The following is a 27,130-nucleotide window of genomic DNA, read 5'->3' as shown; positions in this document are numbered from 1 at the left end:
TCCTCCATAACCTCCCTGTCTCACTGGAACGTACCACTGCAGAACTCAACACAAATATGCCCTGTAGCTGTACCCTCCATAACCTCCCAGTCTCACTGGAACGTACCAATGCAGAACTCCACACAAATATGCCCTGAACATGTACCCGTCCCTAACCTCCCTGTCTCACTGGAACATCCCACTGCAGAACTCCACACAAATATGCATTGAACCTGTACCCTCCATAACCTCCCAGTCTCACTGGAACTCACCAATGCAGAACTCCACACAAATATGCCCTGAACCTGTACCCGTCCATAACCTCCCTGTCTCAGTGGAACGTACCACTGCAGAACTCAACACAAATATGCCCTGTAGCTGTACCCTCCATAACCTCCCTGTCTCACTGGAACATCCCACTGCAGAACTCCACACAAATATGCATTGAACCTGTACCCTCCATAACCTCCCTGTCTCACTGGAAAGTACCAATGCAGAACTCCACACAAATATGCCCTGAACCTGTACCCGTCCATAACCTCCCTGTCTCATTGGAACGTACCACTGCAGAACTCAACACAAGTATGCCCTGAACCTGTACCCCTCCATAACCTCCCTGTCTCACTGGATCGTACCAATGCAGAACTCCACACAATTATGCCCTGAACCTGTACCCCTCCATAACCTCGCTGTCTCACTGGAACGTCCCAACGCAGAACTCAACACAAATATGCCCTGAACCTGTACCCCTCCATAACCTCCCTGTCTCACTGGATCGTACCAATGCAGAACTCCACACAATTATGCCCTGAACCTGTACCCCTCCATAACCTCGCTGTCTCACTGGAACGTCCCAACGCAGAACTCCACACAAATCTGCCCTGAACCTGTACGCCTCCATAACCTCCCTGTCTCACTGGAACTCACCAATGCAGAACTACACACAAATATGCCCCGAACCTGTACCCGTCCATAACCTACCTTTCTCATTGGAACGTACCACTGCAGAACTCAACACAAAAATGCACTGAACCTGTACCCCTCCATAACCTCCCTGTCTCACTGGATCGTACCAATGCAGAACACCACACAAATATGCCCTGAACCTGTACCCCTCCATAACCTCCCTGTCTCACTGGAACGTCCCACTGCAGAACTCCACACAAATATGCCCTGAACCTGTACCCCTCCATAACTTCCCTGTCACACTGGAACGTACCAATGCAGAACTCCACACAAATATGCCCTGAACCTGTACCCGTCCATAACCTCCCTGTCTCACTGGAACGTCCCACTGCAGAACTCCACACAAATATGCATTGAACCTGTAACCTCCATAACCTCCCTGTCTCACTGGAAAGTACCAATGCAGAACTCCACACAAATATGCCCTGAACCTGTACCCGTCCATAACCTCCCTGTCTCACTGGAACGTACCACTGCAGAACTCAACACAAATATGCCCTGTAGCTGTACCCTCCATAACCTCCCTGTCTCACTGGAACGTACCAATGCAGAACTCCACACAAATATGCCCTGAACATGTACCCGTCCATAACCTCCCTGTCTCACTGGAACATCCCACTGCAGAACTCCACACAAATATGCATTGAACCTGTACCCTCCATAACCTCCCTGTCTCACTGGAACTCACCAATGCAGAACTCCACACAAATATGCCCTGAACCTGTACCCGTCCATAACCTCCCTGTCTCACTGGAACGTACCACTGCAGAACTCAACACAAATATGCCCTGTAGCTGTACCCTCCATAACCTCCCTGTCTCACTGGAATGTACCAATGCAGAACTCCACACAAATATGCCCTGAACATGTACCCGTCCATAACCTCCCTGTCTCACTGGAACATCCCACTGCAGAACTCCACACAAATATGCATTGAACCTGTACCCTCCATAACCTCCCTGTCTCACTGGAAAGTACCAATGCAGAACTCCACACAAATATGCCCTGAACCTGTACCCGTCCATTACCTCCCTGTCTCATTGCAACGTACCACTGCAGAACTCAACACAAATATGCCCTGAACCTGTACCCCTCCATAACCTCCCTGTCTCACTGGATCGTACCAATGCAGAACTCCACACAAATATGCCCTGAACCTGTACCCCTCCATAACCTCGCTGTCTCACTGGAACGTCCCAACGCAGAACTCCACACAAATCTGCCCTGAACCTGTACGCCTCCATGACCTCCCTGTCTCACTGGAACTCACCAAAGCAGAACTCCACACAAATATGCCCTGAACCTGTACCCGTCCATAACCTCCCTGTCTCACTGGAACGTACCACTGCAGAACTCAACACAAATATGCCCTGTAGCTGTACCCTCCATAACCTCCCTGTCTCACTGGAACGTACCAATGCAGAACTCCACACAAATATGCCCTGAACATGTACCCGTCCATAACCTCCCTGTCTCACTGGAACATCCCACTGCAGAACTCCACACAAATATGCATTGAACCTGTACCCTCCATAACCTACCTGTCTCACTGGAACGTACCACTGCAGAACTCAACACAAATATGCCCTGTAGCTGTACCCTCCATAACCTCCCTGTCTCACTGGAACGTACCAATGCAGAACTCCACACAAATATGCCCTGAACATGTACCCGTCCATAACCTCCCTGTCTCACTGGAACAGCCCACTGCAGAACTCCACACAAATATGCATTGAACCTGTACCCTCCATAACCTCCCTGTCTCACTGGAACTCACCAATGCAGAACTCCACACAAATATGCCCTGAACCTGTACCCGTCCATAACCTCCCTGTCTCACTGGAACGTACCACTGCAGAACTCAACACAAATATGCCCTGTAGCTGTACAATCCATAACCTCCCTGTCTCACTGGAACGTACCAATGCAGAACTCAACACAAATATGCCCTGAACATGTACCCGTCCATAACCTCCCTGTCTCACTGGAACATCCCACTGCAGAACTCCACACAAATATGCATTGAACCTGTACCATCCATAACCTCCCTGTCTCACTGGAACTCACCAATGCAGAACTGCACACAAATATGCCCTGAACCTGTACCCGTCCATAACCTCCCTGTCTCACTGGAACGTACCACTGCAGAACTCAACACAAATATGCCCTGTAGCTGTACCCTCCATAACCTCCCTGTCTCACTGGAATGTACCAATGCAGAACTCCACACAAATATGCCCTGAACATGTACCCGTCCATAACCTCCCTGTCTCACTGGAACATCTCACTGCAGAACTCCACACAAATATGCATTGAACCTGTACCCTCCATAACCTCCCTGTCTCACTGGAAAGTACCAATGCAGAACTCCACACAAATATGCCCTGAACCTGTACACGTCCATAACCTCCCTGTCTCATTGGAACGTACCACTGCAGAACTCAACACAAATATGCCCTGAACCTGTACCCCTCCATAACCTCCCTGTCTCACTGGATCGTACCAATGCAGAACTCCACACAATTATGCCCTGAACCTGTACCCCTCCATAACCTCGCTGTCTCACTGGAACGTCCCAACGCAGAACTCCACACAAATCTGCCCTGAACCTGTACGCCTCCATAACCTCCCTGTCTCACTGGAACTCACCAATGCAGAACTACACACAAATATGCCCCGAACCTGTACCCGTCCATAACCTACCTTTCTCATTGGAACGTACCACTGCAGAACTCAACACAAAAATGCACTGAACCTGTACCCCTCCATAACCTCCCTGTCTCACTGGAAAGTACCAATGAAGAAATCCACACAAATATGCCCTGAACCTGTACACCTCCATTACCTCCCTGTCTCACTGGATCGTACCAATGCAGAACACCACACAAATATGCCCTGAACCTGTACCCCTCCATAACCTCCCTGTCTCACTGGAACGTCCCACTGCAGAACTCCACACAAATATGCCCTGAACCTGTACCCCTCCATAACTTCCCTGTCACACTGGAACGTACCAATGCAGAACTCCACACAAATATGCCCTGAACCTGTACCCGTCCATAACCTCCCTGTCTCACTGGAACGTCCCACTGCAGAACTCCACACAAATATGCATTGAACCTGTAACCTCCATAACCTCCCTGTCTCACTGGAAAGTACCAATGCAGAACTCCACACAAATATGCCCTGAACCTGTACCCGTCCATAACCTCCCTGTCTCACTGGAACGTACCACTGCAGAACTCAACACAAATATGCCCTGTAGCTGTACCCTCCATAACCTCCCTGTCTCACTGGAACGTACCAATGCAGAACTCCACATAAATATGCCCTGAACATGTACCCGTCCATAACCTCCCTGTCTCACTGGAACATCCCGCTGCAGAACTCCACACAAATATGCCCTGAATCTGTATCCTCCATAACCTCCCTGTCTCACTGGAACGTACCACTGCAGAACTCAACACAAATATGCCCTGTAGCTGTACCCTCCATAACCTCCCAGTCTCACTGGAACGTACCAATGCAGAACTCCACACAAATATGCCCTGAACATGTACCCGTCCATAACCTCCCTGTCTCACTGGAACATCCCACTGCAGAACTCCACACAAATATGCATTGAACCTGTACCCTCCATAACCTCCCAGTCTCACTGGAACTCACCAATGCAGAACTCCACACAAATATGCCCTGAACCTGTACCCGTCCATAACCTCCCTGTCTCAGTGGAACGTACCACTGCAGAACTCAACACAAATATGCCCTGTAGCTGTACCCTCCATAACCTCCCTGTCTCACTGGAACATCCCACTGCAGAACTCCACACAAATATGCATTGAACCTGTACCCTCCATAACCTCCCTGTCTCACTGGAAAGTACCAATGCAGAACTCCACACAAATATGCCCTGAACCTGTACCCGTCCATAACCTCCCTGTCTCATTGGAACGTACCACTGCAGAACTCAACACAAGTATGCCCTGAACCTGTACCCCTGCATAACCTCCCTGTCTCACTGGATCGTACCAATGCAGAACTCCACACAATTATGCCCTGAACCTGTACCCCTCCATAACCTCGCTGTCTCACTGGAACGTCCCAACGCAGAACTCCACACAAATCTGCCCTGAACCTGTACGCCTCCATAACCTCCCTGTCTCACTGGAACTCACCAATGCAGAACTCCACACAAATATGCCCTGAACATGTACCCTTCCATAACCTCCCTGTCTCACTGGAACATCCCACTGCAGAACTCCACACAAATATGCATTGAACCTGTACCCTCCATAACCTCCCTGTCTCACTGGAACTCACCAATGCAGAACTCCACACAAATATGCCCTGAACCTGTACCCTCCATAACCTCCCTGTCTCACTGTAATGTACCAATGCAGAACTCCACACAAATATGCCCTGAACATGTACCCGTCCATAACCTCCCTGTCTCACTGGAACTTCCCACTGCAGAACTCCACACAAATATGCATTGAACCTGTACCCTCCATAACCTCCCTGTCTCACTGGAAAGTACCAATGCAGAACTCCACACAAATATGCCCTGAACCTGTACCCGTCCATAACCTCCCTGTCTCATTGGAACGTACCACTGCAGAACTCAACACAAATATGCCCTGCACCTGTACCCCTCCATAACCTCCCTGTCTCACTGGATCGTACCAATGCAGAACTCCACACAAATATGCCCTGAACCTGTACCCCTCCATAACCTCGCTGTCTCACTGGAACGTCCCAACCTAGAACTCCACACAAATATGCCCTGAACCTGTACGCCTCCATAACCTCCCTGTCTCACATGAACTCACCAATGCAGAACTCCACACAAATATGCCCTGAACCTGTACCCGTCCATAACCTCCCTTTCTCACTGGAACGTACCACTGCAGAACTCAACACAAATATGCCCTGTAGCTGTACCCTCCAAAACCTCCCTGTCTCACTGGAACGTACCAATGCAGAACTCCACACAAATATGCCCTGAACATGTACCCGTCCATAACCTCCCTGTCTCACTGGAACATCCCACTGCAGAACTCCACACAAATATGCATTGAACCTGTACCCTCCATAACATACCTGTCTCACTGGAACGTACCACTGCAGAACTCAACACAAATATGCCCTGTAGCTGTACCCTCCATAACCTCCCTTCTCACTGGAACGTACCAATGCAGAACTCCACACAAATCTGCCCTGAACCTGTACGCCTCCATAACCTCCCTGTCTCACTGGAACTCACCAATGCAGAACTCCACACAAATATGCCCTGAACCTGTACCCGTCCATAACCTCCCTGTCTCACTGGAACGTACCACTGCAGAACTCAACACAAATATGCCCTGTAGCTGTACCCTCCATAACCTCCCTGTCTCACTGGAACATACCAATGCAGAACTCCACACAAATATGCCCTGAACATGTACCCGTCCATAACATCCCTGTCTCACTGGAACATCCAACTGCAGAACTCCACACAAATATGCATTGAACCTGTACCCTCCATAACCTCCCTGTCTCACTGGAACGTACCACTGCAGAACTCAACACAAATATGCCCTGTAGCTGTCCCCTCCATAACCTCCCTGTCTCACTGGAACGTACCAATGCAGAACTCCACACAAATATGCCCTGAACATGTACCCGTCCATAACCTCCCTGTCTCACTGGAACATCCCACTGCAGAACTCCACACAAATCTGCCCTGAACCTGTACGCCTCCATAACCTCCCTGTCTCACTGGAACTCACCAATGCAGAACTCCACACAAATATGCCCTGAACATGTACCCTTCCATAACGTCCCTGTCTCACTGGAACATCCCACTGCAGAACTCCACACAAATATGCATTGAACCTGTACCCTCCATAACCTCCCTGTCTCACTGGAACTCACCAATGCAGAACTCCACACAAATATGCCCTGAACCTGTACCCTCCATAACCTCCCTGTCTCACTGTAATGTACCAATGCAGAACTCCACACAAATATGCCCTGAACATGTACCCGTCCATAACCTCCCTGTCTCACTGGAACATCCCACTGCAGAACTCCACACAAATATGCATTGAACCTGTACCCTCCATAACCTCCCTGTCTCACTGGAAAGTACCAATGCAGAACTCCACACAAATATGCCCTGAACCTGTACCCGTCCATAACCTCCCTGTCTCATTGGAACGTACCACTGCAGAACTCAACACAAATATGCCCTGAACCTGTACCCCTCCATAACCTCCCTGTCTCACTGGATCGTACCAATGCAGAACTCCACACAAATATGCCCTGAACCTGTACCCCTCCATAACCTCGCTGTCTCACTGGAACGTCCCAACGCAGAACTCCACACAAATCTGCCCTGAACCTGTACGCCTCCATAACCTCCCTGTCTCACATGAACTCACCAATGCAGAACTCCACACAAATATGCCCTGAACCTGTACCCGTCCATAACCTCCCTTTCTCACTGGAACGTACCACTGCAGAACTCAACACAAATATGCCCTGTAGCTGTACCCTCCATAACCTCCCTGTCTCACTGGAACGTACCACTGCAGAACTCAACACAAATATGCCCTGTAGCTGTACCCTCCATAACCTCCCTGTCTCACTGGAACGTACCACTGCAGAACTCAACACAAATATGCCCTGTAGCTGTACCCTCCATAACCTCCCTTCTCACTGGAACGTACCAATGCAGAACTCCACACAAATCTGCCCTGAACATGTACCCGTCCATAACCTCCCTGTCTCACTGGAACATCCCACTGCAGAACTCCACACAAATATGCATTGAACCTGTACCCTCCATAACATACCTGTCTCACTGGAACGTACCACTGCAGAACTCAACACAAATATGCCCTGTAGCTGTATCCTCCATAACCTCCCTTCTCACTGGAACGTACCAATGCAGAACTCCACACAAATCTGCCCTGAACCTGTACGCCTCCATAACCTCCCTGTCTCACTGGAACTCACCAATGCAGAACTCCACACAAATATGCCCTGAACCTGTACCCGTCCATAACCTCCCTGTCTCACTGGAACGTACCACTGCAGAACTCAACACAAATATGCCCTGTAGCTGTACCCTCCATAACCTCCCTGTCTCACTGGAACATACCAATGCAGAACTCCACACAAATATGCCCTGAACATGTACCCGTCCATAACCTCCCTGTCTCACTGGAACATCCAACTGCAGAACTCCACACAAATATGCATTGAACCTGTACCCTCCATAACCTCCCTGTCTCACTGGAACGTACCACTGCAGAACTCAACACAAATATGCCCTGAACCTGTACCCGTCCATAACCTCCCTGTCTCACTGGAACGTACAACTGCAGAACTCAACACAAATATGCCCTGTAGCTGTACCCTCCATAACCTCCCAGTCTCACTGGAACGTACCAATGCAGAACTCCACACAAATATGCCCTGAACATGTACCCGTCCATAACCTCCCTGTCTCACTGGAACATCACACTGCAGAACTCCACACAAATATGCATTGAACCTGTACCCTCCATAACCTCCCTGTCTCACTGGAACTCACCAATGCAGAACACCACACAAATATGCCCTGAACCTGTACCCGTCCATAACCTCCCTGTCTCAGTGGAACGTACCACTGCAGAACTCAACACAAATATGCCCTGTAGCTGTACCCTCCATAACCTCCCTGTCTCACTGGAACATCCCACTGCAGAACTCCACACAAATATGCATTGAACCTGTACCCCTCCATAACCTCGCTGTCTCTCTGGAACGTCCCAACGCAGAACTCCACACAAATCTGCCCTGAACCTGTACGCCTCCATAACCTCCCTGTCTCACTGGAACTCACCAATGCAGAACTCCACACAAATATGCCCTGAACCTGTACCCATCCATAACCTCCCTGTCTCATTGGAACGTACCACTGCAGAACTCAACACAAATATGCCCTGTAGCTGTACCCTCCATAACCTCCCTGTCTCACTGGAACGTACCAATGCAGAACTCCACACAAATATGCCCTGAACATGTACCCGTCCATAACCTCCCTATCTCACTGGAACATCCCACTGCAGAACTCCACACAAATATGCATTGAACCTGTACCCTCCATAACCTCCCTGTCTCACTGGAAAGTACCAATGCAGAACTCCACACAAATATGCCCTGAACCTGTACCCGTCCATAACCTCCCTGTCTCATTGGAACGTACCACTGCAGAACTCAACACAAATATGCCCTGAACCTGTACCCCTCCATAACCTCCCTGTCTCACTGGATCGTACCAATGCAGAACTCCACACAATTATGCCCTGAACCTGTACCCCTCCATAACCTCGCTGTCTCACTGGAACGTCCCAACGCAGAACTCCACACAAATCTGCCCTGAACCTGTACGCCTCCATAACCTCCCTGTCTCACTGGAACTCACCAATGCAGAACTCCACACAAATATGCCCTGAACATGTACCCGTCCATAACCTCCCTGTCTCACTGGAACATCCCACTGCAGAACTCCACACAAATATGCATTGAACCTGTACCCTCCATAACCTCCCTGTCTCACTGGAACTCACCAATGCAGAACTCCACACAAATATGCCCTGAACCTCTACCCTCCATAACCTCCCTGTCTCACTGTAATGTACCAATGCAGAACTCCACACAAATATGCCCTGAACATGTACCCGTCCATAACCTCCCTGTCTCACTGGAACATCCCACTGCAGAACTCCACACAAATATGCATTGAACCTGTACCCTCCATAACCTCCCTGTCTCACTGGAAAGTACCAATGCAGAACTCCACACAAATATGCCCTGAACCTGTACCCGTCCATAACCTCCCTGTCTCATTGGAACGTACCACTGCAGAACTCAACACAAATATGCCCAGAACCTGTACCCCTCCATAACCTCCCTGTCTCACTGGATCGTACCAATGCAGAACTCCACACAAATATGCCCTGAACCTGTACCCCTCCATAACCTCGCTGTCTCACTGGAACGTCCCAACGCAGAACTCCACACAAATCTGCCCTGAACCTGTACGCCTCCATAACCTCCCTGTCTCACAGGAACTCACCAATGCAGAACTCCACACAAATATGCCCTGAACCTGTACCCGTCCATAACCTCCCTGTCTCACTGGAACGTACCACTGCAGAACTCAACACAAATATGCCCTGTAGCTGTACCCTCCATAACCTCCCTGTCTCACTGGAACGTACCAATGCAGAACTCCACACAAATATGCCCTGAACATGTACCCGTCCATAACCTCCCTGTCTCACTGGAACATCCCACTGCAGAACTCCACACAAATATGCATTGAACCTGTACCCTCCATAACATACCTGTCTCACTGGAACGTACCACTGCAGAACTCAACACAAATATGCCCTGTAGCTGTACCCTCCATAACCTCCCTTCTCACTGGAACGTACCAATGCAGAACTCCACACAAATCTGCCCTGAACCTGTACGCCTCCATAACCTCCCTGTCTCACTGGAACTCACCACTGCAGAACTCAACACAAATATGCCCTGTAGCTGTACCCTCCATAACCTCCCTGTCTCACTGGAACATACCAATGCAGAACTCCACACAAATATGCCCTGAACATGTACCCGTCCATAACCTCCCTGTCTCACTGGAACATCCAACTGCAGAACTCCACACAAATATGCATTGAACCTGTACCCTCCATAACCTCCCTGTCTCACTGGAACGTACCACTGCAGAACTCAACACAAATATGCCCTGTAGCTGTACCCTCCATAACCTCCCTGTCTCACTGGAACGTACCAATGCAGAACTCCACACAAATATGCCCTGAACATGTACCCTTCCATAACCTCCCTGTCTCACTGGAACATCCCACTGCAGAACTCCACACAAATATGCATTGAACCTGTACCCTCCATAACCTCCCTGTCTCACTGGAACTCACCAATGCAGAACTCCACACAAATATGCCCTGAACCTGTACCCGTCCATAACCTCCCTGTCTCAGTGGAACGTACCACTGCAGAACTCAACACAAATATGCCCTGTAGCTGTACCCTCCATAACCTCCCTGTCTCACTGGAACATCCCACTGCAGAACTCCACACAAATATGCATTGAACATGTACCCTCCATAACCTCCCTGTCTCACTGGAAAGAACCAATGCAGAACTCCACACAAATATGCCCTGAACCTGTACCCCTCCATAACCTCCCTGTCTCACTGGATCGTACCAATGCAGAACTCCACACAATTATGCCCTGAACATGTACCCGTCCATAACCTCCCTGTCTGACTAGAACATCCAACTGCAGAACTCCACACAAATATGCATTGAACCTGTACCCTCCATAACCTCCCTGTCTCACTGGAACTCACCAATGCAGAACTCCACACAAATATGCCCTGAACCTGTACCCGTCCATAACCTCCCTGTCTCACTGGAACGTACCACTGCAGAACTCCACACAAATATGCCCTGTAGCTGTACCCTCCATAACCTCCCTGTCTCACTGGAAAGTACCAATGCAAAACTCCACACAAATATGCCCTGAACCTGTACCCGTCCATAACCTCCCTGTCTCATTGGAACGTACCACTGCAGAACTCAACACAAATATGCCCTGAACCTGTACCCCTCCATAACCTCCCTGTCTCACTGGATCGTACCAATGCAGAACTCCACACAAATATGCCCTGAACCTGTACGCCTCCATAACCTCCCTGTCTCACTGGAACTCACCAATGCAGAACTCCACACAAATATGCCCTGAACCTGTACCCGTCCATAACCTCCCTGTCTCACTGGAACGTACCACTGCAGAACTCAACACAAATATGCCCTGTAGCTGTACCCTCCATAACCTCCCTGTCTCACTGGAACGTACCAATGCAGAACTCCACACAAATATGCCCTGAACATGTACCCGTCCATAACCTCCCTGTCTCACTGGAACATCCCATTGCAGAACTCCACACAAATATGCATTGAACCTGTACCCTCCATAACCTACCTGTCTCACTGGAACGTACCACTGCAGAACTCAACACAAATATGCCCTGTAGCTGTACCCTCCATAACCTCCCTGTCTCACTGGAACGTACCAATGCAGAACTCCACACAAATCTGCCCTGAACCTGTACGCCTCCATAACCTCCCTGTCTCACTGGAACTCACCAATGCAGAACTCCACACAAATATGCCCTGAACCTGTACCCGTCCATAACCTCCCTGTCTCACTGGAACGTACCACTGCAGAACTCAACACAAATATGCCCTGTAGCTGTACCCTCCATAACCTCCCTGTCTCACTGGAACATACCAATGCAGAACTCCACACAAATATGCCCTGAACATGTACCCGTCCATAACCTCCCTGTCTGACTAGAACATCCAACTGCAGAACTCCACACAAATATGCATTGAACCTGTACCCTCCATAACCTCCCTGTCTCACTGGAACTCACCAATGCAGAACTCCACACAAATATGCCCTGAACCTGTACCCGTCCATAACCTCCCTGTCTCACTGGAACGTACCACTGCAGAACTCCACACAAATATGCCCTGTAGCTGTACCCTCCATAACCTCCCTGTCTCATTGGAACGTACCACTGCAGAACTCAACACAAATATGCCCTGAACCTGTACCCCTCCATAACCTCCCTGTCTCACTGGATCGTACCAATGCAGAACTCCACACAAATATGCCCTGAACCTGTACCCCTCCATAACCTCGCTGTCTCACTGGAACGTCCCAACGCAGAACTCCACACAAATCTGCCCTGAACCTGTACGCCTCCATAACCTCCCTGTCTCACTGGAACTCACCAATGCAGAACTCCACACAAATATGCCCTGAACCTGTACCCGTCCATAACCTCCCTGTCTCACTGGAACGTACAACTGCAGAACTCAACACAAATATGCCCTGTAGCTGTACCCTCCATAACCTCCCAGTCTCACTGGAACGTACCAATGCAGAACTCCACACAAATATGCCCTGAACATGTACCCGTCCATAACCTCCCTGTCTCACTGGAACATCACACTGCAGAACTCCACACAAATATGCATTGAACCTCTACCCTCCATAACCTCCCTGTCTCACTGGAACTCACCAATGCAGAACACCACACAAATATGCCCTGAACCTGTACCCGTCCATAACCTCCCTGTCTCAGTGGAACGTACCACTGCAGAACTCAACACAAATATGCCCTGTAGCTGTACCCTCCATAACCTCCCTGTCTCACTGGAACATCCCACTGCAGAACTCCACACAAATATGCATTGAACCTGTACCCTCCATAACCTCCCTGTCTCACTGGAAAGAACCAATGCAGAACTCCACACAAATATGCCCTGAACCTGTACCCGTCCATAACCTCCCTGTCTCATTGGAACGTACCACTGCAGAACTCAACTCAAATATGCCCTGAACCTGTACCCCTCCATAACCTCCCTGTCTCACTGGATCGTACCAATGCAGAACTCCACACAATTATGCCCTGAACATGTACCCGTCCATAACCTCCCTGTCTGACTAGAACATCCAACTGCAGAACTCCACACAAATATGCCCTGAACCTGTACCCGTCCATAACCTCCCTGTCTCACTGGAACGTACCACTGCAGAACTCCACACAAATATGCCCTGTAGCTGTACCCTCCATAACCTCCCTGTCTCACTGGAAAGTACCAATGCAAAACTCCACACAAATATGCCCTGAACCTGTACCCGTCCATAACCTCCCTGTCTCATTGGAACGTACCACTGCAGAACTCAACACAAATATGCCCTGAACCTGTACCCCTCCATAACCTCCCTGTCTCACTGGATCGTACCAATGCAGAACTCCACACAAATATGCCCTGAACCTGTACCCCTCCATAACCTCGCTGTCTCACTGGAACGTCCCAACGCAGAACTCCACACAAATCTGCCCTGAACCTGTACGCCTCCATAACCTCCCTGTCTCACTGGAACTCACCAATGCAGAACTCCACACAAATATGCCCTGAACCTGTACCCGTCCATAACCTCCCTGTCTCACTGGAACGTACCACTGCAGAACTCAACACAAATATGCCCTGTAGCTGTACCCTCCATAACCTCCCTGTCTCACTGGAACGTACCAATGCAGAACTCCACACAAATATGCCCTGAACATGTACCCGTCCATAACCTCCCTGTCTCACTGGAACATCCCACTGCAGAACTCCACACAAATATGCATTGAACCTGTACCCTCCATAACCTACCTGTCTCACTGGAACGTACCACTGCAGAACTCAACACAAATATGCCCTGTAGCTGTACCCTCCATAACCTCCCTGTCTCACTGGAACGTACCAATGCAGAACTCCACACAAATCTGCCCTGAACCTGTACGCCTCCATAACCTCCCTGTCTCACTGGAACTCACCAATGCAGAACTCCACACAAATATGCCCTGAACCTGTACCCGTCCATAACCTCCCTGTCTCACTGGAACGTACCACTGCAGAACTCAACACAAATATGCCCTGTAGCTGTACCCTCCATAACCTCCCTGTCTCACTGGAACATACCAATGCAGAACTCCACACAAATATGCCCTGAACATGTACCCGTCCATAACCTCCCTGTCTGACTAGAACATCCAACTGCAGAACTCCACACAAATATGCATTGAACCTGTACCCTCCATAACCTCCCTGTCTCACTGGAACTCACCAATGCAGAACTCCACACAAATATGCCCTGAACCTGTACCCGTCCATAACCTCCCTGTCTCACTGGAACGTACCACTGCAGAACTCCACACAAATATGCCCTGTAGCTGTACCCTCCATAACCTCCCTGTCTCACTGGAAAGTACCAATGCAAAACTCCACACAAATATGCCGTGAACCTGTACCCGTCCATAACCTCCCTGTCTCATTGGAACGTACCACTGCAGAACTCAACACAAATATGCCCTGAACCTGTACCCCTCCATAACCTCCCTGTCTCACTGGATCGTACCAATGCAGAACTCCACACAAATATGCCCTGAACCTGTACCCCTCCATAACCTCGCTGTCTCACTGGAACGTCCCAACGCAGAACTCCACACAAATCTGCCCTGAACCTGTACGCCTCCATAACCTCCCTGTCTCACTGGAACTCACCAATGCAGAACTCCACACAAATATGCCCTGAACCTGTACCCGTCCATAACCTCCCTGTCTCACTGGAACGTACCACTGCAGAACTCAACACAAATATGCCCTGTAGCTGTACCCTCCATAACCTCCCTGTCTCACTGGAACGTACCAATGCAGAACTCCACACAAATATGCCCTGAACATGTACCCGTCCATAACCTCCCTGTCTCACTGGAACATCCCACTGCAGAACTCCACACAAATATGCATTGAACCAGTACCCTCCATAACCTCCCTGTCTCACTGGAACGTACCACTGCAGAACCCAACACAAATATGCCCTGTAGCTGTACCCTCCATAACCTCCCTGTCTCACTGGAACGTACCAATGCAGAACTCCACACAAAACTGCCCTGAACCTGTACGCCTCCATAACCTCCCTGTCTCACTGGAACTCACCAATGCAGAACTCCACACAAATATGCCCTGAACCTGTACCCGTCCATAACCTCCCTGTCTCACTGGAACGTACCACTGCAGAACTCAACACAAATATGCCCTGTAGCTGTACCCTCCATAACCTCCCTGTCTCACTGGAACATACCAATGCAGAACTCCACACAAATATGCCCTGAACATGTACCCGTCCATAACCTCCCTGTCTCACTGGAACATCCCACTGCAGAACTCCACACAAATATGCATTGAACCTGTACCCTCCATAAACTCCCTCTCTCACTGGAACGTACCACTGCAGAACTCAACACAAATATGCCCTGTAGCTGTACCCTCCATAACCTCCCTGTCTCACTGGAACGTACCAATGCAGAACTCCACACAAATATGCCCTGAACATGTACCCGTCCATAACCTCCCTGTCTCACTGGAACAGCCCACTGCAGAACTCCACACAAATATGCATTGAACCTGTACCCTCCATAACCTCCCTGTCTCACTGGAACTCACCAATGCAGAACTCCACACAAATATGCCCTGAACCTGTACCCGTCCATAACCTCCCTGTCTCACTGGAACGTACCACTGCAGAACTCAACACAAATATGCCCTGTAGCTGTACCCTCCATAACCTCCCTGTCTCACTGGAACGTACCAATGCAGAACTCAACACAAATATGCCCTGAACATGTACCCGTCCATAACCTCCCTGTCTCACTGGAACATCCCACTGCAGAACTCCACACAAATATGCATTGAACCTGTACCCTCCATAAACTCCCTGTCTCACTGGAACGTACCACTGCAGAACTCAAAACAAATATGCCCTGTAGCTGTACCCTCCATAACCTCCCTGTCTCACTGGAACGTACCAATGCAGAACTCCACACAAATATGCCCTGAACATGTACCCGTCCATAACCTCCCTGTCTCACTGGAACAGCCCACTGCAGAACTCCACACAAATATGCATTGAACCTGTACCCTCCATAACCTCCCTGTCTCACTGGAACTCACCAATGCAGAACTCCACACAAATATGCCCTGAACCTGTACCCGTCCATAACCTCCCTGTCTCACTGGAACGTACCACTGCAGAACTCAACACAAATCTGCCCTGTAGCTGTACCCTCCATAACCTCCCTCTCTCACTGGAACGTACCAATGCAGAACTCAACACAAATATGCCCTGAACATGTACCCGTCCATAACCTCCCTGTCTCACTGGAACGTACCACTGCAGAACTCAACACAAATATGCCCTGTAGCTGTACCCTCCATAACCTCCCTGTCTCACTGGAACATACCAATGCAGAACTCCACACAAATATGCCCTGAACATGTACCCGTCCATAACCTCCCTGTCTCACTGGAACATCCAACTGCAGAACTCCACACAAATATGCATTGAACCTGTACCCTCCATAACCTCCCTGTCTCACTGGAACGTACCACTGCAGAACTCAACACAAATATGCCCTGTAGCTGTACCCTCCATAACCTCCCTGTCTCACTGGAACGTACCAATGCAGAACTCCACACAACTATGCCCTGAACATGTACCCGTCCATAACCTCCCTGTCTCACTGGAACATCCCACTGCAGAACTCCACACAAATATGCATTGAACCTGTACCCTCGATAACCTCCCTGTCTCACTGGAACTCACTAATGCAGAACTCCACACAAATATGCCCTGAACCTGTACCCGTCCATAACCTCCCTGTCTCATTGGAACGTACCACTGCAGAACTCAACACAAATATGCCCTGAACCTGTACCCCTCCATAACCTCCCTGTCTCACTGGATCGTACCAATGCAGAACTCCACACAAATATGCCCTGAACCTGTACCCCTCCATAACCTCGCTGTCTCACTGGAACGTCCCAACGCAGAACTCCACACAAATCTGCCCTGAACCTGTACGCCTCCATAACCTCCCTGTCTCACTGGAACTCACCAATGCAGAACTCCACACAAATATGCCCTGAACCTGTACCCGTCCATAACCTCCCTGTCTCACTGGAACGTACCAATGCAGAACTCCACACAAATATGCCCTGAACATGTACCCGTCCATAACCTCCCTGTCTCACTGGAACATCCCACTGTAGAACTCCACACAAATATGCATTGAACCTGTACCCTCCATAACCTACCTGTCTCACTGGAACGTACCACTGCAGAACTCAACACAAATATGCCCTGTAGCTGTACCCTCCATAACATCCCTGTCTCACTGGAACATACCAATGCAGAACTCCACACAAATATGCCCTGAACATGTACCCGTCCATAACCTCCCTGTCTCACTGGAACATCCCACTGCAGAACTCCACACAAATATGCATTGAACCTGTACCCTCCATAAACTCCCTCTCTCACTGGAACGTACCACTGCAGAACTCAACACAAATATGCCCTGTAGCTGTACCCTCCATAACCTCCCTGTCTCACTGGAACGTACCAATGCAGAACTCCACACAAATATGCCCTGAACATGTACCCGTCCATAACCTCCCTGTCTCACTGGAACAGCCCACTGCAGAACTCCACACAAATATGCATTGAACCTGTACCCTCCATAACCTCCCTGTCTCACTGGAACTCACCAATGCAGAACTCCACACAAATATGCCCTGAACCTGTACCCGTCCATAACCTCCCTGTCTCACTGGAACGTACCACTGCAGAACTCAACACAAATATGCCCTGTAGCTGTACCCTCCATAACCTCCCTGTCTCACTGGAACGTACCAATGCAGAACTCAACACAAATATGCCCTGAACATGTACCCGTCCATAACCTCCCTGTCTCACTGGAACATCCCACTGCAGAACTCCACACAAATATGCATTGAACCTGTACCCTCCATAAACTCCCTGTCTCACTGGAACGTACCACTGCAGAACTCAACACAAATATGCCCTGTAGCTGTACCCTCCATAACCTCCCTGTCTCACTGGAACGTACCAATGCAGAACTCCACACAAATATGCCCTGAACATGTACCCGTCCATAACCTCCCTGTCTCACTGGAACAGCCCACTGCAGAACTCCACACAAATATGCATTGAACCTGTACCCTCCATAACCTCCCTGTCTCACTGGAACTCACCAATGCAGAACTCCACACAAATATGCCCTGAACCTGTACCCGTCCATAACCTCCCTGTCTCACTGGAACGTACCACTGCAGAACTCAACACAAATCTGCCCTGTAGCTGTACCCTCCATAACCTCCCTGTCTCACTGGAACGTACCAATGCAGAACTCAACACAAATATGCCCTGAACATGTACCCGTCCATAACCTCCCTGTCTCACTGGAACGTACCACTGCAGAACTCAACACAAATATGCCCTGTAGCTGTACCCTCCATAACCTCCCTGTCTCACTGGAACATACCAATGCAGAACTCCACACAAATATGCCCTGAACATGTACCCGTCCATAACCTCCCTGTCTCACTGGAACATCCAACTGCAGAACTCCACACAAATATGCATTGAACCTGTACCCTCCATAACCTCCCTGTCTCACTGGAACGTACCACTGCAGAACTCAACACAAATATGCCCTGTAGCTGTACCCTCCATAACCTCCCTGTCTCACTGGAACGTACCAATGCAGAACTCCACACAACTATGCCCTGAACATGTACCCGTCCATAACCTCCCTGTCTCACTGGAACATCCCACTGCAGAACTCCACACAAATATGCATTGAAGCTGTACCCTTCAAAACCTCCCTGTCTCACTGGAACTCACCAATGCAGAACTCCACACAAATATGCCCTGAACCTGTACCCGTCCATAACCTCCCTGTCTCACTGGAACGTACCACTGCAGAACTCAACACAAATATGCCCTGTAGCTGTACCCTCCATAACCTCCCAGTCTCACTGGAACGTACCAATGCAGAACTCCACACAAATATGCCCTGAACATGTACCCGTCCATAACCTCCCTGTCTCACTGGAACTTCCCACTGCAGAACTCCACACAAATATGCATTGAACCTGTACCCTCCATAACCTCCCTGTCTCACTGGAACTCACCAATGCAGAACTCCACACAAATATGCCCTGAACCTGTACCCGTCCATAACCTCCCTGTCTCACTGGAACGTACCACTGCAGAACTCAACACAAATATGCCCTGTAGCTGTACCCTCCATAACCTCCCTGTCTCACTGGAACGTACCAATGCAGAACTCCACACAAATATGCCCTGAACATGTACCCGTCCATAACCTCCCTGTCTCACTGGAACATCCCACTGCAGAACTCCACACAAATATGCATTGAACCTGTACCCTCGATAACCTCCCTGTCTCACTGGAACTCACTAATGCAGAACTCCACACAAATATGCCCTGAACCTGTACCCGTCCATAACCTCCCTGTCTCATTGGAACGTACCACTGCAGAACTCAACACAAATATGCCCTGAACCTGTACCCCTCCATAACCTCCCTGTCTCACTGGATCGTACCAATGCAGAACTCCACACAAATATGCCCTGAACCTGTACCCCTCCATAACCTCGCTGTCTCACTGGAACGTCCCAACGCAGAACTCCACACAAATCTGCCCTGAACCTGTACGCCTCCATAACCTCCCTGTCTCACTGGAACTCACCAATGCAGAACTCCACACAAATATGCCCTGAACCTGTACCCGTCCATAACCTCCCTGTCTCACTGGAACGTACCAATGCAGAACTCCACACAAATATGCCCTGAACATGTACCCGTCCATAACCTCCCTGTCTCACTGGAACATCCCACTGTAGAACTCCACACAAATATGCATTGAACCTGTACCCTCCATAACCTACCTGTCTCACTGGAACGTACCACTGCAGAACTCAACACAAATATGCCCTGTAGCTGTACCCTCCATAACCTCCCTGTCTCACTGGAACGTACCAATGCAGAACTCCACACAAATCTGCCCTGAACCTGTACGCCTCCATAACCTCCCTGTCTCACTGGAACTCACCAATGCAGAACTCCACACAAATATGCCCTGAACCTGTACCCGTCCATAACCTCCCTGTCTCACTGGAACGTACCACTGCAGAACTCAACACAAATATGCCCTGTAGCTGTACCCTCCATAACCTCCCTGTCTCACTGGAACATACCAATGCAGAACTCCACACAAATATGCCCTGAACATGTACCCGTCCATAACCTCCCTGTCTCACTGGAACATCCAACTGCAGAACTCCACACAAATATGCATTGAACCTGTACCCTCCATAACCTCCCTGTCTCACTGGAACGTACCACTGCAGAACTCAACACAAATATGCCCTGTAGCTGTACCCTCCATAACCTCCCTGTCTCACTGGAACGTACCAATGCAGAACTCCACACAAATATGCCCTGAACATGTACCCGTCCATAACCTCCCTGTCTCACTGGAACATCCCACTGCAGAACTCCACACAAATATGCATTGAACCTGTACCCTCCATAACCTCCCTGTCTCACTGGAACTCACCAATGCAGAACTCCACACAAATATGCCCTGAACCTCTACCCGTCCATAACCTCCCTGTCTCATTGGAACGTACCACTGCAGAACTCAACACAAATATGCCCTGAACCTGTACCCCTCCATAACCTCCCTGTCTCACTGGATCGTACCAATGCAGAACTCCACACAATTATGTCCTGAACCTGTACCCCTCCATAACCTCGCTGTCTCACTGGAACGTCCCAACGCAGAACTCCACACAAATCTGCCCTGAACCTGTACGCCTCCATAACTCCCTGTCTCACTGGAACTCACCAATGCAGAACTCCACACATATATGCCCTGAACCTGTACCCGTCCATAACCTCCCTGTCTCACTGGAACGTACCAATGCAGAACACCACACAAATATGCCCTGAACATGTACCCGTCCATAACCTCCCTGTCTCACTGGAACATCCCCTGCAGAACTCCACACAAATATGCATTGAACCTGTACCCTCCATAACCTCCCTGTCTCACTGGAACACACCAATGCAGAACTCCACACAAATATGCCCTGAACCTGTACCCTCCATAACCTCCCTGTCTCACTGTAATGTACCAATGCAGAACTCCACACAAATATGCCCTGAACATGTACCCGTCCATAACCTCCCTGTCTCACTGGAACATCCCACTGCAGAACTCCACACAAATATGCATTGAACCTGTACCCTCCATAACCTCCCTGTCTCACTGGAAAGTACCAATGCAGAACTCCACACAAATATGCCCTGAACCTGTACCCGTCCATAACCTCCCTGTCTCATTGGAACGTAGCACTGCAGAACTCCACACAAATATGCCCTGAACCTGTACCCCTCCATAACCTCCCTGTCTCACTGGATCGTACCAATGCAGAACTCCACACAAATATGCCCTGAACCTGTACCCCTCCATAACCTCGCTGTCTCACTGGAACGTCCCAACGCAGAACTCCACACAAATCTGCCCTGAACCTGTACGCCTCCATAACCTCCCTGTCTCACAGGAACTCACCAATGCAGAACTCCACACAAATATGCCCTGAACCTGTACCCGTCCATAACCTCCCTGTCTCACTGGAACGTACCACTGCAGAACTCAACACAAATATGCCCTGTAGCTGTACCCTCCATAACCTCCCTGTCTCACTGGAACGTACCAATGCAGAACTCCACACAAATATGCCCTGAACATGTACCCGTCCATAACCTCCCTGTCTCACTGGAACATCCCACTGCAGAACTCCACACAAATATGCATTGAACCAGTACCCTCCATAACCTCCCTGTCTCACTGGAACGTACCACTGCAGAACCCAACACAAATATGCCCTGTAGCTGTACCCTGCATAACCTCCCTGTCTCACTGGAACGTACCAATGCAGAACTCCACACAAAACTGCCCTGAACCTGTACGCCTCCATAACCTCCCTGTCTCACTGGAACTCACCAATGCAGAACTCCACACAAATATGCCCTGAACCTGTACCCGTCCATAACCTCCCTGTCTCACTGGAACGTACCACTGCAGAACTCAACACAAATATGCCCTGTAGCTGTACCCTCCATAACCTCCCTGTCTCACTGGAACATACCAATGCAGAACTCCACACAAATATGCCCTGAACATGTACCCGTCCATAACCTCCCTGTCTCACTGGAACATCCCACTGCAGAACTCCACACAAATATGCATTGAACCTGTACCCTCCATAAACTCCCTCTCTCACTGGAACGTACCACTGCAGAACTCAACACAAATATGCCCTGTAGCTGTACCCTCCATAACCTCCCTGTCTCACTGGAACGTACCAATGCAGAACTCCACACAAATATGCCCTGAACATGTACCCGTCCATAACCTCCCTGTCTCACTGGAACAGCCCACTGCAGAACTCCACACAAATATGCTTTGAACCTGTACCCTCCATTACCTCCCTGTCTCACTGGAACTCACCAATGCAGAACTCCACACAAATATGCCCTGAACCTGTACCCGTCCATAACCTCCCTGTCTCACTGGAACGTACCACTGCAGAACTCAACACAAATATGCCCTGTAGCTGTACCCTCCATAACCTCCCTGTCTCACTGGAACGTACCAATGCAGAACTCAACACAAATATGCCCTGAACATGTACCCGTCCATAACCTCCCTGTCTCACTGGAACATCCCACTGCAGAACTCCACACAAATATGCATTGAACCTGTACCCTCCATAAACTCCCTGTCTCACTGGAACGTACCACTGCAGAACTCAACACAAATATGCCCTGTAGCTGTACCCTCCATAACCTCCCTGTCTCACTGGAACGTACCAATGCAGAACTCCACACAAATATGCCCTGAACATGTACCCGTCCATAACCTCCCTGTCTCACTGGAACAGCCCACTGCAGAACTCCACACAAATATGCATTGAACCTGTACCCTCCATAACCTCCCTGTCTCACTGGAACTCACCAATGCAGAACTCCACACAAATATGCCCTGAACCTGTACCCGTCCATAACCTCCCTGTCTCACTGGAACGTACCACTGCAGAACTCAACACAAATCTGCCCTGTAGCTGTACCCTCCATAACCTCCCTGTCTCACTGGAACGTACCAATGCAGAACTCAACACAAATATGCCCTGAACATGTACCCGTCCATAACCTCCCTGTCTCACTGGAACGTACCACTGCAGAACTCCACACAAATATGCATTGAACCTGTACCCTCCATAACCTCCCTGTCTCACTGGAACGTACCACTGCAGAACTCAACACAAATATGCCCTGTAGCTGTACCCTCCATAACCTCCCTGTCTCACTGGAACGTACCAATGCAGAACTCCACACAAATATGCCCTGAACATGTACCCGTCCATAACCTCCCTGTCTCACTGGAACATCCCACTGCAGAACTCCACACAAATATGCATTGAACCTGTACCCTCCATAACCTCCCTGTCTCACTGGAACTCACCAATGCAGAACTCCACACAAATATGCCCTGAACCTCTACCCGTCCATAACCTCCCTGTCTCATTGGAACGTACCACTGCAGAACTCAACACAAATATGCCCTGAACCTGTACCCCTCCATAACCTCCCTGTCTCACTGGATCGTACCAATGCAGAACTCCACACAATTATGTCCTGAACCTGTACCCCTCCATAACCTCGCTGTCTCACTGGAACGTCCCAACGCAGAACTCCACACAAATCTGCCCTGAACCTGTACGCCTCCATAACTCCCTGTCTCACTGGAACTCACCAATGCAGAACTCCACACATATATGCCCTGAACCTGTACCCGTCCATAACCTCCCTGTCTCACTGGAACGTACCAATGCAGAACACCACACAAATATGCCCTGAACATGTACCCGTCCATAACCTCCCTGTCTCACTGGAACATCCCCTGCAGAACTCCACACAAATATGCATTGAACCTGTACCCTCCATAACCTCCCTGTCTCACTGGAACACACCAATGCAGAACTCCAAACAAATATGCCCTGAACCTGTACCCTCCATAACCTCCCTGTCTCACTGTAATGTACCAATGCAGAACTCCACACAAATATGCCCTGAACATGTACCCGTCCATAACCTCCCTGTCTCACTGGAACATCCCACTGCAGAACTCCACACAAATATGCATTGAACCTGTACCCTCCATAACCTCCCTGTCTCACTGGAAAGTACCAATGCAGAACTCCACACAAATATGCCCTGAACCTGTACCCGTCCATAACCTCCCTGTCTCATTGGAACGTACCACTGCAGAACTCCACACAAATATGCCCTGAACCTGTACCCCTCCATAACCTCCCTGTCTCACTGGATCGTACCAATGCAGAACTCCACACAAATATGCCCTGAACCTGTACCCCTCCATAACCTCGCTGTCTCACTGGAACGTCCCAACGCAGAACTCCACACAAATCTGCCCTGAACCTGTACGCCTCCAAAACCTCCCTGTCTCACAGGAACTCACCAATGCAGAACTCCACACAAATATGCCCTGAACCTGTACCCGTCCATAACCTCCCTGTCTCACTGGAACGTACCACTGCAGAACTCAACACAAATATGCCCTGTAGCTGTACCCTCCATAACCTCCCTGTCTCACTGGAACGTACCAATGCAGAACTCCACACAAATATGCCCTGAACATGTACCCGTCCATAACCTCCCTGTCTCACTGGAACATCTCACTGCAGAACTCCACACAAATATGCATTGAACCAGTACCCTCCATAACCTCCCTGTCTCACTGGAACGTACCACTGCAGAACTCAACACAAATATGCCCTGTAGCTGTACCCTCCATAACCTCCCTGTCTCACTGGAACATACCAATGCAGAACTCCACACAAATATGCCCTGAACATGTACCCGTCCATAACCTCCCTGTCTCACTGGAACATCCCACTGCAGAACTCCACACAAATATGCATTGAACCTGTACCCTCCATAAACTCCCTCTCTCACTGGAACGTACCACTGCAGAACTCAACACAAATATGCCCTGTAGCTGTACCCTCCATAACCTCCCTGTCTCACTGGAACGTACCAATGCAGAACTCCACACAAATATGCCCTGAACATGTACCCGTCCATAACCTCCCTGTCTCACTGGAACAGCCCACTGCAGAACTCCACACAAATATGCATTGAACCTGTACCCTCCATAACCTCCCTGTCTCACTGGAACTCACCAATGCAGAACTCCACACAAATATGCCCTGAACCTGTACCCGTCCATAACCTCCCTGTCTCACTGGAACGTACCACTGCAGAACTCAACACAAATATGCCCTGTAGCTGTACCCTCCATAACCTCCCTGTCTCACTGGAACGTACCAATGCAGAACTCAACACAAATATGCCCTGAACATGTACCCGTCCATAACCTCCCTGTCTCACTGGAACATCCCACTGCAGAACTCCACACAAATATGCATTGAACCTGTACCCTCCATAATCTCCCTGTCTCACTGGAACGTACCACTGCAGAACTCAAAACAAATATGCCCTGTAGCTGTACCCTCCATAACCTCCCTGTCTCACTGGAACGTACCAATGCAGAACTCCACACAAATATGCCCTGAACATGTACCCGTCCATAACCTCCCTGTCTCACTGGAACAGCCCACTGCAGAACTCCACACAAATATGCATTGAACCTGTACCCTCCATAACCTCCCTGTCTCACTGGAACTCACCAATGCAGAACTCCACACAAATATGCCCTGAACCTGTACCCGTCCATAACCTCCCTGTCTCACTGGAACGTACCACTGCAGAACTCAACACAAATCTGCCCTGTAGCTGTACCCTCCATAACCTCCCTGTCTCACTGGAACGTACCAATGCAGAACTCAACACAAATATGCCCTGAACATGTACCCGTCCATAACCTCCCTGTCTCACTGGAACGTACCACTGCAGAACTCAACACAAATATGCCCTGTAGCTGTACCCTCCATAACCTCCCTGTCTCACTGGAACATACCAATGCAGAACTCCACACAAATATGCCCTGAACATGTACCCGTCCATAACCTCCCTGTCTCACTGGAACATCCAACTGCAGAACTCCACACAAATATGCATTGAACCTGTACCCTCCATAACCTCCCTGTCTCACTGGAACGTACCACTGCAGAACTCAACACAAATATGCCCTGTAGCTGTACCCTCCATAACCTCCCTGTCTCACTGGAACGTACCAATGCAGAACTCCACACAACTATGCCCTGAACATGTACCCGTCCATAACCTCCCTGTCTCACTGGAACATCCCACTGCAGAACTCCACACAAATATGCATTGAACCTGTACCCTTCAAAACCTCCCTGTCTCACTGGAACTCACCAATGCAGAACTCCACACAAATATGCCCTGAACCTGTACCCGTCCATAACCTCCCTGTCTCACTGGAACGTACCACTGCAGAACTCAACACAAATATGCCCTGTAGCTGTACCCTCCATAACCTCCCAGTCTCACTGGAACGTACCAATGCAGAACTCCACACAAATATGCCCTGA

This window comes from Hemitrygon akajei, unplaced genomic scaffold (genome assembly GCF_048418815.1).
Source record: "Hemitrygon akajei unplaced genomic scaffold, sHemAka1.3 Scf000103, whole genome shotgun sequence".
In the NCBI taxonomy this organism is placed as follows: Eukaryota; Metazoa; Chordata; class Chondrichthyes; order Myliobatiformes; family Dasyatidae; genus Hemitrygon; species Hemitrygon akajei.
The sequence above is the reverse complement of the archived record's forward strand: the minus strand, read 5'-3'. Positions refer to the sequence as shown.